At 35.0% G+C, this 15,778-nt stretch overlaps 1 protein-coding gene across 1 annotated transcript in view; it reads left to right on the top strand.

Annotated features, from left to right (window-relative positions):
- Positions 1-15,778, top strand: part of CEP128 (centrosomal protein 128) — a 176,746-nt gene that overhangs the window by 75,760 nt on the left and 85,208 nt on the right. The gene's annotated exons all lie outside the window — the stretch shown is intronic.

The following is a 15,778-nucleotide window of genomic DNA, read 5'->3' on the forward strand; positions in this document are numbered from 1 at the left end:
TTAAGCAGCTAGTATTATGGTAAAAGTAGAACTTGCTGCAGTCATCATGCATTTCATTTTGACTTGTAAGCCTGAATTTGCAGTTGTGTTTGTGGTTAGCCAAAGAAATGTTGATTGAAATAAAAATGTATTCTTCCTCAAAAACAATGCCATTTCTATTGAGACTGAGAAATGTGCCTTGTATGTAATAGCACCTGCCTCTGGAATGAGGTTCCCCCTAAGATTTGAATGGCCATCATCCTACTGGTGTTTTGAAGGGCCCTGAACAGATGTGTTTCCCACATAGATCCAGTTCATACAGTAAAACATAACCAATATCAGCCAATTCTGAATTTTGCTGTATCTAATCCCTTTTTCCTTTGTTTTTAAAAATGTAAAAGAGGAATGCAGCACTGAAAATACAATCAATACATGCCTAACCTGTACAAGGCAATAAAAACAGAATATTCATTCAGCTAAAGTGAATAATAGTTGAGATAATTAATCCAGAATATTAAATTAATTTTGGGAAAAAATAGTGAGTTCTGTTATCAAATTGATATTTCAGGAGAAATGTAATTTATTCTGCAATCATACATTTAAAACCAGCAGAGAAAAAAATAGGAAAAAGAAATATACTGGAGAAGAACATGGAGATTTAGGTTCAAGCATTATTCGGTATTTTATTTTTATCCTTTTCTTTTTGCAGTTACCAACTTCGTTGAACTGTTTCATTTTAAAACTATTAGTAAGATGCTTGGGTATTCTTTTTCTGCTTCTTAAATCTTGTGCTATTAGAATAAAAAAGGTAATCCAGTTACCAGTATTCAGAGCACATCTCTGTAAATCTTTTAAGACTTAGTGAAATCCTGATGTTGCTGATTTTTTTAGACTGGCTATAGTTTATATTTTAAGGCAGATAGTAATGTGTTTTATTTGCTTTGGTGGGTGAGCATTATATTTGTTCAACTCTCGGTTCAATCAAACAAACATTGTAGATTAGAATACAAGATTTTAGAAGACAGTGGAATGAGTGCCCACACTGCAGACATCAGTAGCTCTCTAGAGGTTATAATTATTTCTGATTTTCCATCTCTGCCAGTCTTCAGTGTTTTCACTTAAGTAATCATGACCCCAAACAATCAAGCAAAAATGTTATGCACTCGTGTTCACTACTGTTGTTACCCATAGTCTTTTCTGTAATTACTGTTTTTAGAATCTTTGTCTTACTGAAGTAATTAGCAAAAGATATTTAACACTTAAATTTAATAAACAAAGATCCCATTCTGGAACTAAAACTGAGTTCAGATTTTTGTTTTATACTACACTGATTTGAAGTCATGGATAGTCCACTGAGATCAATGATACATTTTATGTATTGTAAAAACCTGAAGCCATTATATATGGCCTACCACAAAACAACGTTTTTAAGTTCAAACTGAACTGTAGTCACTGTTTATTGTAGTCTTGATGGCTACAATTATCTACATTATTATATAGAACGTTATTTAATAAATGGCAGCTTGATGGCTCAGCTCAAGACACTGGGCTTGTCGGAGAGTTGACAGCCCAGGTTCAAGACCCAAACATCACATGATGGGGTGACCGCCCATCTTTGCCTAGCTCCTGCCCATCTAGCAGTTAAAAAGCATGCAAATGTGAGTAGATATATAGGTATCACTTCAGTGGGCAGAAAACAGCACTCCGCGATGTCATGCTGGCCACATGACTGCAGAAACATCTTTGGACAACGCTGGCTCATGGCCTTGAAACAGAGATGAGCACCACCCCATATAGTTGACAATGACTAGCGGAGTAAAATCCATAGAGACACCTTTCCTTTCCTTCCTTAATAATATATAAGCTTTGTAATATATAGATAAATACTTCCAGATATACAAATAAATGTGATAGTTTAGAAGTTCCAGTTTTCATTTCCAGATTCTCATCAGTAAGATCTTTCTTGATGCAATATTATTACATTTTAGTCAAAATGTAGGGTATGCAATGCCATTTTTGTTCAGTTACAAAATTAACTGTGTCATCCATAATTTATGCAACTGTCTAGTTTAAAAATTACATTTATGAAAAGATTCAAAATTATATTTTATTTGCAGCAGAATCTTGTGTGCAATAAATACGAATATTTTTGGAAATTTCATAGCTTTTCTGAGTTTTATAAGGAGCAGCATATTAATGTACTATATGTATCTGTAAATTAATGTAATATATGGCTCTTTTAATGTTAAATCTTCCATAGCGATACTAAATATCTTTGAAGTGTAATAGTAAATTTTTTATTAAATTAATTTTAAAAAAATTAAAGCAACTTAATCTCTCAAGTTAAGCAACGTTTTATAAGAAGTGTAAAATGCATAACTTTAAGGAAATGAAATAAAAATAGAAAATAGAAAATATTCCCTTGATAATGGCAATAAAATCCTTCTGGCTTTTGATTTGCATTAATTCACTAACTGGATTATTGTATGGAGTCATTCCTATAAATGTCCTTATAGATTTATAGTATAATTTTACCTTAATCCATGTGTATTAAAGCATGAAATCATTTGCAATCATTGTTATATCTGTCCTGAAGTTATTTGTTTTCTTGTATATATAAAAGTTTGATGCCAACATCAACAGAGAATTCACAAAAGTACTATTAGTAATTTTTTTCTGGTTTTGCTCTCTGCAACTTTTTAAAAACCTATTAAGAGTGCATTGGGTTGTAATTGGTCTTTGAAGGGGTTTTAATCAATATGAACACTGGCTTAACATTCTGATGATAACTTCAAATCTTTATAGGTCTAATTGTGGATACTGATATAATAGTAGATTATAGTGCATGGTACGGTAAACTATGGACAAGGTTTTGAAATGTTATTTAGATCAGAAATGTGGTTTTTATACATATGCCTTTCCTTCTCTATTTAGTAATGCTGATAAAAAATTCTTGCATTCTTAAAAAAATAGGCAAGATGTTTTTTTAAAAAGTAACCATTAGTTTTTTGTGCAAACAGTCACATACGCCTGCTGTTGATTATTAACGTGGAGGGGAGGATACTGCAAAATACTTATATAGAAGAAGCAGTTTTTTATATTCTATGGTTTGTATTCTGTGATTATAGTTACAGGTTTCCTTAGGCTATAATACTGCTGTTTACATTTTCAATCAAAGTAAAAAGAGGTAGCAGTTCAGAATATAGTTCATATGTGGTTGGCAATATTAAGGAATTCAGGATTATATCCAAAGTATATCTGAATAACAATTGCATGCATTATTCTTTACCTCTAGTTACTTAAAGGCAGAATTCCGAACAGTGATGAATGATGTTCAATTAAACATCAAATAGAGGAACATCACGTTTCCTAATTATAGATCATATTATAATCAATAATATATGCACTGGCATTTTCAGGGAAATTTCTCAGAAACCAAACAAAAAAAGATATATTAAAGAATGAAAGTATAAAAACTTTATGGATACTAAATCATGATAACTTATCTAAACTGATAGGATAACTGTGGAAAATGTATTTGTGAGCTTGTATTCTTTCTAAAAGTTCCATCTTGGTTTCCATATTGGTGGGGTTCCTTCTTGAACTTACAGATCCTGCTCAAGAAAGTGGCAAATATGGCCTTTACAAAAGTTCTTGTGTTCCTATTGTACTCTTATCTGGACCAAGGGGTCTTCAGTCATTTATACTTTGGACATCTCATGCATAGACTATTCCAATATGCTGTCTATTGTGTGCTCTTGAAAATTAGTCAAAAGCTGCATCTGATCCAGAATGCGGCAGCACAGGTGACAATGGGCATGTAACACTTCATTCCATGAGCTTTATAACTTACCAGTAAGCTTCCATGTGCAAGTCAAAGTACTGGTTATTACCTATGAAGATATTCATGGCATAGAGCTGACTATCTAATGTAGTCTATGTGTTCTGTAGCTTCTAATCACACTGTATAATTGGTTCCAGATCCCCTCAGTTAAGCTATATCATATGATGGGATTTAGGAAGTGTACCTTCTCTGTCCTAGCACCTGTCCTCTGGAACAACAACCTCCTGAGATCTCTCTGGGCCCAACTCTGTCAGGGTTTAAAAGAGCCCTGAAAACTTGCTCTTCCTCTACCCTTGAGTTATAGTGAGTTGTGGATCCTGTGCACCGGACTGTTTGTGTTCCCCCACACACACACTACTCCTTGAATTTCTCTTTTAATAATAATTTTTATTGTATGCCCCTATGGAATTAAATGGCCTTATGATAGTAATAATAATATCTACAGGTGGTATTGTAGGAAATAATCTTTAGCACAGGAGGATGAATTTACTGTGAGATAAAATATGATCTTAAGTGCTGCTCCTTATGCAAAGCCAAAGATTCTGGTGACGTCTTTCAAAGAAAAGGTTGAAAAAGATATTTAAAAATTTTCAACCAGTATGATAGAAAGCTAGAACAGTTCCTCTGCTAGAAAAGACTGCATGTCTTTTCTTTGGAACAAAAGCATAAAAATCAGATAAGATGTAAATGTATATACTTATGTGTCATATGGAAAATGTAGATAAAACTTTAAAAGGCTCTTTCGTATCATTAAAAACAATAATAATAGTTCCCTGGCAAGATTCTTTGTTCTTAACTGATTTGTACTGTTTAACATATCCATGCAGTTCCTGTGTTTAATAGGCATGCAGATTTTTGGTTTATAAGTTTGGATGCTTTCAGCTAGTTACTGCCACAATCTCTCTACTTTTTCTCCCAGTTTTTTAAGAACATGAGATACTGTTTCTTCCCTTCATCTTCAAAGACGTGCAAAGGGGAAAATGTTTTATGTCAATTATTTGTGCTATTGTTCCAAATATATATATTTTTTCATCTTATCTTACTAAAAATATTCTAAAATGTTTTTATTTTGTATTTTACAGCTGAGGAATAGTTATCTCTGAACAAACATGAAATATTTGCATTATGTTGATCATATTCAATATGCTTAATTTTTCTATTTATTCGTTTCTTCTGTCTCCATTGTTTTAGATAATATCATGTTTTCAAATGTAGTTTTCTCTCACAGAAAAATTCTGTATACAGAGAATAACCTGTTATGCTCCACTTTGATTTTTAATATATATTTTAAAAACCTTTGGAATTTATCTTTGACCCACAGGGTCTGAACTAAGTATCTTTGCATATTTTAGAGATGTTCAGAGAAGCATATTTTTCTATTGTTTGAATTGACAATAGTTAAATCGTGCATTCCATCAGCTATCACTGTTTGTTTTTAAAGTATTAGTTATCATTGCTTTGCACAAATATGTGTATATTTGCCTTTGATGTCTGATATAAATGAAACTGGAAAGCTATACTTTGTCCTCAGGCTAAAGTAGCTGCATATACACCTTTCTTTAAAAAGCCTTTAAATAAATTGACCTTTCTTACTTTTTCTTGAATGCAATAGTATTTTGCTTTCAAAAATATCTGCTGGGGATTTTGAGATAAATCAGAAATCCTTCTCCTAAAGTCAGCATTGAAAAAAAACTGTCACAAGCAAATGCTAAACAGGCCATAAATACTGATTGGCAGAACATGCCTATTTCTTTATTAAACCGGTCCTGAATCTGTCACTGGACCTTCATTGCCCATCCCTCATTAACAACATCCAACTGATGTAGCATTTTATTTCCTTGCTTTATCACCTTTTCAGTGAAATAAGTCTGGTTAGAGTATCTTGTTGATTTCACTCTAATTTTAAACATATTTTATGAGTTTAAACAACCACTTTATCATCCTCCACTGAGCATATTCAGGAAAAGGACAGGGATAGAGTAGGTGCTTTGTACTGCCCCAGCATCTTTTAGTAGTGGCTTAAATTCCCAACATCTTTTAGTAGTGGCTATGTGAATGATTTAATTTAAATTCCCAGCATCTTTTAGTAGTGGCTGTATGAACCATTTAATGAAACCCTCTGAGAAGTGAATAAGTTGCCATCTGAACCCACTACTTGAAGTTTGAAAATGCCCCATCTTTCTGCTTTAAAAGAATACGTGCATAGGCATATTCAGCCCTGGGGCTGAATATGCCTATGCATGCCAAAAGATTTTTCTATCAAGATTTTTGGTAACAAACCAGACAGTGCTGATAATACTGACCACAACGGAGCCAAAGTCTGACTTATGATAGGACAAGTTCTTAAATATTTTGAAATCCTCATATAGCATAGTTTTCAATTTCACAATTTTAATTCTTAAAAAATTGAATGAAGAGACACGTTTATTTTTTGAAATTACCGTTGCAGCATTCACCAGTATACTGAAGTAAATGTGTAAGTTCTTGATTCTTGCTACAGATGGCACCCAGGGCCTACAGACAGCAACAGAACAAACGTCGAACTAGAAGCAATAGTACACGAGGGAATGTATGCCATAGTTGGGATTACAGAAGCCTGGTGGGATGAAACCCATGAATGGAATGGACTGATGGATGGATACAAATTGTTCAAAAGAAACAGGCCCGCAAAAAGAGGAGGGGGAGTTGCATTATATGTAAGAGAACACTACATATCTACAGAAATGCACATGATCCAAGATAAAATCTCTCCAGAATGTATATGGGTTAATATAAAAAAGAAAAGTGACGTTAGCATAGGTGTATATTACAGGCCACCCAACCAATCAGAAGAAATAGATGAACTCTTTGCCAACCAGTTAACAAATGTATGTAGGTAGCATACCACAATAGTAATGGGAGACTTCAACTATCCAGATATCAACTGAGAGATAAACTCTGCAGCGAGTGGGAGATCAAACAGATTCCTGACCAACCTAGCTGACAACTTTGTTGGTGGAGGAGGAAACTAGATGTAAATCCATACTGGACTTAATTCTAACTAATAGAGAAGTGATAGAGGGAGTTGAAGTTGCCAGAACCTTGGGTGAAAGTGACCATGTCATACTGGAAGTTAATATAACACAAACACTAGCAACAAAAAACAATCCAACCAGTGTCTTGAACTTCAAAAGAGTTGACTTTAACAAGCTCAGGGAGAACCTAGGAAAGATCCCATGGATGAAAATCCTAAAGGGGAAAACAACCCAAGAAGCATGGGAAACTCTGAAAAATGCGATCATAAAAGCCCATACCAGCACAGTACCACTGAAAAAAAAACAAATTCAAGAAGAAACCAGCATGGCTGCATAAAGATCTCTCTGACAAACTGAAAAACAAAAAAGGACAAATACAAAAAATGGAAAGGGGGCACATAATTAAGGCTGATTATCAGCAGACAGCTAGAACATGCACAGATGAAGTCAAGAAAGCAAAGGCTCAGAATGAAGAAAGACTTACAACAGAAATCATGGATAATAAAAAAAAAGTTTCTTCCAACATATTAACAAGAAAAAACTCAAGGAAACTGAGTTGGCAAGGAAATAACAGACAACAGGGAGAAAGCAGAGCTGCTTAACTCATATTTGCATCAGTCTTCACACAAAAAGAAACTATAGCCCAACATACCAAAAAACCACTGCAAAAGACAAATTAACAAAAATTAAAATAAGCAAGAACACCTATCTGACTTTGACGAATATAGATGGGGCCTGACATTACATCCCAGAGTTCTGAAGGAGCTGGCAGATGTTATCTTAGAACAATTGCACCACATCTTTCAAAAATCCTGGAGCACTGGGGAAGTACCCAAGGATTGGAAAAGGGCTGATGTGGTTCCCATTGTCAAGAAAAAAAAATGGACCCAGGAAACTACAGACCAATCAGTTTAACATCAATACCTGGGAAGATCCTATTATCCTACATAATAAAAAAACAGATCTGCGAACAACTAGAAGCAAACAAAGTTATAACCAGTAGCCACCACGGGTTTGTTAAAAACAGATCATGCCAAACCAATCTTATTTCATTCTTCAACAAAGTGACTAAAGTAATAGACCAGCGAAATACTGTGGACATAGCATACTTAGACTTCAGTAAGGCATTTGATAAAGTAGACCACAACCTGTTCCTTGGTAAGCTGGAAAAAGGTGGAATAGACAACATCACCACCAGATGGATCTGTAGCTGGCTGGCAAACCGTACTCAACGAGTAGACCTCAATGGCACTATATCCACATGGAGAGAAATAAGCAATAGGGTACCACAAGGTTCCGTCCTAGGCCCAGTACTCTTCAATATCTTCATCAATGTCTTAGATGAGGGAATTGAAGGGGAACTCATCAAATTTGCAGATGACACCAAACTGGCAAGAGTAGTCACACCCCAGAAGACAAACTCAGGATCCAAAAAGATCTTGACAAACTTGAACAATGGGCCCTATCCAACAAAATGAGTTTCAATGTGGAGAAAAGCAAAGTTTCACATTTAGGCAGGAAAAATCAAAGCTACTAGTACAGATTACATGAGACCTAGCTTAAAAACAGTAACTGTGAGAGGGACCTTGGAGTCCTAGTGGACGATCACTTGACTATGAGCCAGCAGTATGCAGCAGCAGCCAAAAAAGCTAATACAATCCTGGGTTGTATGAACAGAGGCATAGAATCAAGATCATGCGAGGTATTAGTACCGCTTTATAAAACTATAGTAAGACCACACCTGGAATACTGCAGCCAAAGATGTTGAGAGTGGAAAAAAGTCAGAGAAGAGCAACTAAGATGATCAAAGGCCTGGAGACTAAAACATACAAAGAACGGCTGCAGGACTTGGGTCTGGCTAGTCTAAAGAAAAGAAGAAATAGGGGAGACATGATAACAGTATTCCAGTATTTGAGGGGCTGCCACAAAGAAGAGGGGGTCACATTATTCACCAAAGCATCAGCGGGCAGGACAAGAAACAATGGTTGGAAATTGATCAAAGAGAGAAGCAACCTGGAATTAAGGAGAAACTTCCTGACAGTGAGGACAATTAACCAGTGGAATAGCTTGACCCCGGAAATCGTGGGTGCTCCATCACTGGAGATTTTTAAATAGAGGCTAGATAGTCACTTGTCTGAGATGATATAGGTTCTCCTGCTTGAACAGGGGGCTGGACTAGAAGGACTCCAAGGTCCCTTCCAGCTCTATTCTAAATATTTTATTTGAATACAGTTTTTCTCTGCTCAGAATGTTCAAAGTAAATTAAATTTTATTTTATTTATTTATTAGATTTGTATCTCACCTTTATTACTTTATATGTAACTAAAGGCAGCAAACATAATAATACTCCTTCCTCCTGTGAGGTGGATTGGGCTGAGAGAGAGTGACTGGCCCAAAGTAAGCCTGCTGGTTTCCATGCCTAAGGAAGGATTAGAACTCAGTCTCCTGGTTTCTAGTTCAGCGCCTTAACCACTACATTTAAAATTAAGATGATGCTGTGAAATTAAAGAGAAGTTCAAGTATCCCTTAACAATAACCCTCTTAACATCATTTGTTCCTTTTCCTTTTCAAGTATTCAGTTATCAGCTCCCTGTGCTCCTAGAAAAGGCCTAAACCCTTGTGGATGTCATTCAGAATTGAATCTCTGCTGTAGCTACAATGCATATTTCCTTTCTGAGTTTTCTTGCTGGCCAAGATCAATTTTTTTTTCTCATTTCTGATCTGTTTGCAAGGAGGCTTCTTGTAGGCTCCAAATTATATGTGAATTAAGAGAGTAATCAATGTGGTTCTATAAGGAGTTGTGTAGACGAGTATGTGAGTGAAGGGAAAGGAACCCAAAGAAGAAACCATGCTTGAATAGACACACCGAGAATTAATTAAGTTTTCTATTTTTCTATATCTGTTTGAAAAAAGAAATGGCGTCGTTTATAAGTTTGATTTTTTTCATTCTATAGGATTAGATTAGATTTATATCTCTCCCTTGTTTTGTACATTTCAAGAAAATGTACCTAATGCTCTCTTCCACTTTTCCCCCCACAATAACAACCCTGGGAGGTGACTTGAGCTGAGAGAGAATGGCTCAGAATCACCAGCTGGCTTTCATACTTTCGTGAAAAACTAGAACTCATGGTCTCTGAATATTCTTATGCAGTAGTTATGCAAGACGGATTGTCTCCCCAAATTAGTGATTAGTGGTTCTGCAGTATAGGTAGGAGATTCAATAATAAAAATCCTTAGTTAGAAATCTGTAAATGGGAATGTCATTTTTCATAAATATCAAGAATCTAGCTATTCCATGGTTTGAACAGAACACAAATTAATTAAAATTTGTTTTGGCAAGGCTTGGATTGAGGCAAGAAGGAAGGCATTCATGAGTAATTTCTAAAAGACTACTTTTTGTACTGCACTAAACAGTCTTGTGTTTCATTGGTATGTTTTACTATAGCATAGCAGCTACATGAATGTTTAATAAAGAAACTTGCAGATTTCTAGCAGAGCAGAAATGTTAATGCTGAATGAAGAGAAAGAAACTAAAACAATTTAGCAACTGCTATTATGTCACAGGCTCTTGTTCCATGGCATCTATTACCAATATAATTAGATTGCATTATACCCAGTAGCCTTATAAAATGCACTCAGAGAACAATAAACCTCACAACTCAAGGTGACACTGCATAATTTGTATGAGGACTAGAAAATGAAGCTACTATACTATTGAATCCCATACGTGTTGTTTTTTTCCCCTTTTGCTCTTATACAAATGTGAATTACAATATACACATTCCAGAGCATATTCAAAAGCCTGAAGACGCAGATTCCCAGTGTTGTTAAGTGTAGTCAATTCATCCATATATACTTAAATAACATATAAATATGTATGCATGTTTCAATGAAGGACCTCTTTACAAAGGTTACACACATTAGTAGATTTACAATAAGTTGATGTATTTGGAAGATTCACACTCGTGACAAATAGTGTAATTTTCTGAAGTAATAGAAAATTTATTTATTTGTTCGCTTGTTTATCACATTTCTATAATGCCCATCTCACTCAAATGAATAATATGGTTGATGTTCAAGAAAACACAAGTGATATCTGGTGCATGATCTCTGATGTTACAGAAATTGTACATCTATTGATGAATGATATTTTTTTTCACAACACCATCAGATTGGTGTTGACTGATAGTGACTACATAGATTCTTTCCAGGATGATGTGTCTCCAATGTGGCTGCTCAGGTCTTCCAACAATACATCCCTCACACTGTAATCAAGTTCATCCACTCTGCTGCTGATTATCCTCTTCCTTTTGCCTTCTACCTTTCCTAATGTTACAGACTTCTCCAGAGAGTTAAGCCTTCACATAATGTGTCCAAAATGATTGGATGATTATTTGAGCTTCATTATTTTTGCATCAAGTAAGAATTTGGGGTTGATTTGTTCAATGATCCTTTTGTTTGTTTTCTTGACTGATCATGGTATTCTCAAGAATCTTCTCCAACTCTAAAGTTCAAAAACACTGTCTTTCTATCTTGCTTCTTAAGAGTCCAGTTTAAGTGTTGTGGGGAAAACATTGTCTAAAGATTTGGATCTTTGTACAAATAAAAATGTCAGAGCAGCTGAATATTGTTTCCAAATATTGTTTACTACCCTACCAACCGCTAGTATGCATTGTATTTCTTTAGTGTTGGTTGTTTAATGGTTGATAGTCAATCCTAAAAAGCAGAAACTATCCACCATTTTAATATCTTCATTGCTACTTCTAAGGCTGTCTGCTGTATCTGATGTCATTAGTTCAGTTATTACTATTTTTAATGTTAGTCTCATTTTTCACTGTTCTCCTTGAGTTTCATTACTAGAGCTTTGCAATTTCAACTATTTATGCAGTTTCAATGTTATAGGCATGGGATAGATTATTGATGTTTACACCTCCAGTTTTAAAACCATGCTCATCTTCCACTCTAACTTCCATATTTATATGCTCATCATATTAAGGAAAGAAATTCATCTTGTCCTACACCTTTGTTCAGTTGTAGCCAATTTGTTTTGCATATTCTATTGGACTGTGGCTTCATATCTTGTGCATAGGTCAATGGTGGCGAACCTATGGCACAGGTGCCAGAGGTGGCACTCAGATCCCTCTCTGGGGCACGCGCACCGTCACCCCAGTCCTAGGCCTTCAGCTGGGTTTTATAAAACCTTTTCGCTTTAGGCCTCCGCCGCCGTGTGCAAAAAAAAAAAATTCAATCAATCAGTCAATTTCAACTTCTCGCGGGAAAAAAAATCTTGCAAAGTTGGAATTGATTGATTGAACTTTTTAGTCCCACCCAGTCTGCCATTACCACTGCAACCACACCCACCCAATGGGCCATGCCCAGCCAATGGGCCACACCCAGCCAATGGGCCACACCCACCTGGCACCCGATGATGCATAAGTGGGTTTTGGGTTGCAGTTTGGGCACTCGGTGTCTAAAAGGTTCGCCATTACTGGCATAGGTTTTGCATAAGAATAATGAGATGTTCTGGGATTCCTATTTTACTAAGGACATATTGGCATACTCAAGATAACCAAACAGCTTTTTAAAAGCTCTTTTTAAAAAAACATTGACTTGTTTTTAATATTAGACATACGTATTTTCATTGCTTTTTATTCCACCCGATCCCATTTCAGGTTATGGATATACTTCAAATTACACTAGTATACAGGGCCAGCAAAAATGTTTGAGAGTAATAACTCATATAAGTCTGTTTGCAAAACTACAAGATTATAATTTTAACCTTATATGTACTTTAAAGCTGATTGTGATATGTATCTTCTACTGATACAAGGAAAGATGAAGCATTATTTTCTTCTTCGTTTAATGATATTTTCCTGAACTAGAAACAAAGTAGTATATTTTCTTTTAATGTGTATATAAAGCTTCATCTGTAATCAGTGAGATTTTCTTGTTTTTTTTAATTATGCTTGATGTTAAAAGCTTTATTTGGTTATTTTTCATACAGCAGGTGAGATAGGTACCCACCTATCATGACAATTCTGGCATTTTTTTAAATAAATACTAAGACAACATTTTAAAGCATATTCATTACCCCCAATTACAGTTCACTGTAACTGGATAGAAATTCAAAAATAAAGAAAATAAGAAGTGAAGGAACAAATGGAAGAATATGGAAACCTGGGATAAGGAAAAAGATAGCCAGTAGTCCAATTTCTCATGTGTCGGTCTCATGAATATAACTAGTCACCATGATTGAAAGCTCAGAATAAAGACCTGTCAGGAATTTCAAGCTCTGATCTATGATGTTGATAAGAAAAGCAAAAGAAATATGTAGTGTAAAGCAAAGGATTCTAATATTCTTTCATAAGAGCTCAATTTCATAAGAGCTCAGTTTACATGATGATAATATGCTGGTCTATGACCATAATAAATATTTGATCCATGATAATAAATCAAACAGGATCAGATGCTTGCAAAAATGCCAAGTTATTTCATTCATGTACTAAATCAGCTTCCCTCAACCTACTGCCCTCCAAATGTCACATCTTCAGCCGCATATAAAGAGTGCATTCATTTGGAGAAGATAATGAAGCATGCAAGCACTTACCTGCAAGAGTAATGATTTTGACCTGCAGAACTGAACAACAGAATACATTTAATTGTATTCTCACATTTTTTTACTTTGTTTAGATTCTCTCGTACGCCCTTTATTTTATTTAATTATTTTCTTACATAAGGCCCAATAATAGCTTTTTGCTTGAGTTCTCTACCGTCAGTCAAAACATATTATAAACAAGTAAAACTATATAGAAGCAATATTAAAAGCAATATTCAAATTTAATACCATACCCACAACAGAATAAAAATTGAGCTGGAATGATAATGGCAATCAGTATAGCTTATAATAATATATATTATAGTAACTACAAAAACAAAATAGCTATACAACTTTAAAATACCAAAACGATTATTAAAAAATCTTGGAAATTAAAAAAGGATTCACCTGGCACCAGAAAATTGGCAACGTGGGTAGCATGTGAGCTCCTCTGAATCATCCCTGCCATAAGTGAGGTGCTATCAACATCAACAACAACAGCAACAAAAAACCTTTAACAGATGCTGTGAATTTCACAGTAAACACTTCCATGGGGGGTTTTATGGGAAAGTTTCTTCTGAACCTACTTGATTAGCAAATTCTGCCTTAAAGAACGTAAAGGCACCTAACTGCTTAATGATTGGATTGAAGGAGAAATTACAGTTGAAATGGCAGAACCAGAATTTCTGTCAGTAGAATGTCCATCAGAGCTCTATTGTGTATAGCCATTAGCAAAAAGTTTAACATCACTATACCTTTTTGTGTCTTGGAAACTGTTCAGCTGTCTGCTTATCCTGATGCCATGATCAGACATTACTTAAATACATCTTTTTCTTAGAATGCCAGTTTTGTAAATATTTTTGTTCCTGAAATAATCACGGAGGTAACAGATAAAAACCTTTATTCCTGGAATATCAGCTTTAGTTACATTTCCATGTTGTCCTTTATTTGAAATGGTACAAAATTCTATATGAGACAGGAAGATCATCCTTGATATATTATGTTGGTAAGCTAATGGCATTTCTTTGTATGGTCATCAGTCACTAAAATAGTGTCTAGTCCCTACTGTGTAACAACAAAGTAAACTGATTTCTTGAACTTTAAAGGTCAATATTTTCTGATAATTTTCTTCATCTTGTTTCAGATGGATAAATTATTCATTTTCTCTTCCTTCTATATCCCTTTGCTTATACTAAGAACAGGGCTATGCATCTGTGATAGCTGTATATCTTGGGTAAAAGTGTTATAATCTTATAAGGCTCAGTCTCTGGTGTCTAGATAGGCTGATAACCCCGGCTATAAATCTACTGTCTGAAATGTGTTACAAGGGTTTATTTGTTTTTTGAGGGTTTTCCCCATTTGTGACATTTACTTTTAATGGACTCCATTTGGTCATATCTATGTGCTCAAAAGAAAATTAATATATCACCAAATATATGTATATTATAATAAATTTAACATTAAATTAGTAGAAGAGAGATAATTGATTCCACATATTCTTTTACATAGTATATATTATACAATATTACATAAAAACTTTATTTCTCCCCTTTAATCAGCAGTTGGTGATCAGTTAGATATTTTATGTTGATTTCTTATTTGCTGATAAGATTTTTCAAACAACATATCATATTGCAAACTTTTGTTATTTAGCATCAAGATTCCAATGGTGATCCATAATGGACCGAGGGATTGCTGTATGTGGCTTGTTTGTGATCTTTTTACTTTTTGTTTCTTTTTTTCTTTTATTTTGTTTCATTTGCTGCCTATGGGCCATAACAAAATTAATTCATACAAGATTAGATTGATTATAAGAGGTTTATTCTTAAGGGTTTTTTAAAAAATCCATTTTTTTGCACTGGATTGGCACATTTAATCTGGATTCTTTGCATTGTCATAGTGGTACAAAGACACAAACTCTGATGTTCCTACATTGCCATATGAAAAGACCTATACTTTATATATATTTATTCCTATATTCAGGTATGCATGGTGGAGTTAGTACTTAATAATAATAATAGTAAAGTTGGAAGGGACCTTGGAGGTCATCTAGTCCAACCCCCTGCTCAGGCAGGAAACCCTATATCATTTCGGACAAATGGCTGTCCAGTCTCTTCTTAAAAACTTCCAGTGTTGGAGCATTCACTGCTTCTGGAGGCAGGTTGTTCCACTGGTTAATTGTTCTAACTGTCAGGAAGTTTCTCCTTAGTTCTAGGTTGCTTCTCTCCTTGATCAGTTTCCACCCATTGCTTCTCGTCCTGCCTTCAGGCGCCTTGGAGAATAGCTTGACTCCCTCTTCTTTGTGGCAGCCCCTGAGATATTGGAACACTGCTATCATGTCCCCCC

Source organism: Protobothrops mucrosquamatus, unplaced genomic scaffold, assembly GCF_001527695.2.
Source record: "Protobothrops mucrosquamatus isolate PMUCROS unplaced genomic scaffold, P.Mucros_1.0 scaffold57, whole genome shotgun sequence".
In the NCBI taxonomy this organism is placed as follows: domain Eukaryota; kingdom Metazoa; phylum Chordata; class Lepidosauria; order Squamata; family Viperidae; genus Protobothrops; species Protobothrops mucrosquamatus.